This window comes from Mauremys reevesii, unplaced genomic scaffold, assembly GCF_016161935.1.
Source record: "Mauremys reevesii isolate NIE-2019 unplaced genomic scaffold, ASM1616193v1 Contig4, whole genome shotgun sequence".
NCBI lineage: Eukaryota > Metazoa > Chordata > Testudines > Geoemydidae > Mauremys > Mauremys reevesii.
Window position 1 is genome coordinate 487,345 of NW_024100851.1, and position 2,211 is coordinate 489,555.

The 2,211-nt window shown below is 45.5% G+C and overlaps 1 non-coding gene across 1 annotated transcript; it reads right to left on the reverse strand.

Moving 5' to 3' along the window:
• Positions 1-497: 497 nt before the first annotated feature.
• LOC120393950 lies at positions 498-680 on the reverse strand. Its single transcript, XR_005592175.1, has one exon. It is a non-coding gene; the product is annotated as a U2 spliceosomal RNA (small nuclear RNA).
• Between the last annotated feature and the right edge of the window lie 1,531 nt (positions 681-2,211).

Here is a 2,211-nt window from a genome sequence, read left to right on the forward strand (position 1 = left end):
CCCACCTGCCCACGTGCGGTGGGGCTCAGGCTTCAGGCTTCTGCTCTGGGATGGTGGGCGACAGGCTCAGTCAAGATACATGGAACGTAGGCTGGGTGGGGAGAAGTCTGTGTAACTCATCCAGTTAATTATTGACATACATGTGACCTCAAGTACTACCAATCTGTGTTCCCCCTACCTACCACACACACACACACCCAACCATTTCCCAAACAGACCCTCAGTCCAAAAAGCATTCAGCCTTCATATCGTTGAAAAGACTCACAGCAAACAGAAGATTTCTGGTTTTTAAAATAATCCTCCAGCAAGACTAAGAAACACATCTATCTGTAGCTTAGAAAACATTCTCAAGAAATTTTAACAATATGTTGTCATGAAGAAACCAAAGAACTAAAAAGACCTGATTTTTCAACTACTTAAAAAAAAAACAACTTCTCAAATCAGCATCTTTAGAGTGAAACTCTTTCTGCTTTTGTAACCAGACAATTCTCCCCAGAAGGAAAGGCACTGGTCCTGGAGACACTACAATACCAGGTCAATGCATGGGGTGAACAAAGCAAGCTCCTATTCCATCCCCTTGTTTCAAAAATCAATTTAACATACAGTCCTCTAATAAAGGACCTATCAGATATTAAACTGATAAGAATAGATACAACTTAGATAATGTTTCTTCAAGGTTCCCAAGACACAGACCAGGTTTTCATCTCAAGGCCAAAAGACCACTAATATCAAGACAATTGATCACAGCTCTAAGGAGCGGAGAAGCAATGCTGAGAGTCTCGGATGCTAGGCAGCCGCTCTTCCCCCACTGCTTTCTACTTCAGCACGAGGAGCTCCCAGACACACACACACACACACACACACACCAAACACCATTCACGAGGCTTTGATAACTAGGTAACTAACTGATGATCACTTCCCCGAAATGACTCCACTGGAAGAATTCAAAGCAAGAGCCCTTAACACACAATTCTGTTCAAAGACAGAGAAGTCTTTCAGCCTCTTTCCTCTTGTTGGTTTCCCTGTACACGCCTAATTTGCATAAACCCACCAACTGACATGTGACTAACAATCTCTCGCTGTTTTAACTCTTACAGCAAAACAGGCCACAGAAAGCCTATGCAAGCGCTATACCGCAGCCCCACTGCTCTTTTCTGCTCCTTCTCAAACATACAGTCATCAGGCACACATAAGAGTTTTGCTCCATACCAGTCCAGTTTCTTGTCTAACCACTGCACACGTGGTATACCGTGCCCTGAACTGATTCCCGACTTTTGCTCTCAATACAGGAAAACGAGAATTGAGAGAGAAGCTGTGCAGGGAAGCCTTCCTCAACTTGCACTTCACTCCCCAAGGGCATTTCAGGGTCTTCTATGGACTTCAGGTTCCATTTGATTGCCAAGGTTTATGGTCTTATTAATTAGCCATCTCCCAATGCAAGGATGCTACATGACAGACTAAAGATCGATTTTCCAAAAGAGCTGAGAAACAGAACTAAAGCTGAGCATGAGGTGTTACATTTCCATGAACATCCAGAATCTGACTGTGCCCTGGCAAGTTCAATGCTTCCGAAAGAAATCAGAAAGTAAGGAGCCCGTCAGGTCCCCCTGCTAGCACCCAGATCTAGTCAATCTGTAGGGAAATAAGGAAAAGGCAATGAATAAAGAAGTCAGGAAATAACAAGGAAATGAAGAGGTTTCTGTCCAATTTACCATCTTCTCAGCTACCAATCAAAGTTAAAGACCTAAAGTCAACCTATTATGCATAAGTACAGGTGGTTGAATGGAAGTTAAACGGAGCTGCTGTGGCAAGTGTTAGGAGCCTGCAAGCCGCATGCAGATCGTTTAAAAACGCTGCAATTAGAGGCTGCGACAAAGTTCCTCCTCTACCTTGGTGGGTCCTGTGCTTATTGGCAGATTTTCTCACCTCAGTGATCTTCCCCTCTGGTGGAACCCACAGTCTGGGTCAACTCCTCCTGTGTCTGATCAGGAGTTGGGAGGTTTGGGGGAACCCAGGCCCATCCTCTACTCTGGGGTTCCAGCCCAGGGCCCTGTGGATTGCAGCTGTCTATAGTGCCTCCTGTACCAGCTGCATGACAGCTACAACTCCCTGGGCTACTTCCCCATGGCCTCCTCCCAACACCTTCTTTATCCTCACCACAGGACCTTCCTCCTGGTGTCTGATAACGCTTGTACTCCTCAGTCCTCCAGC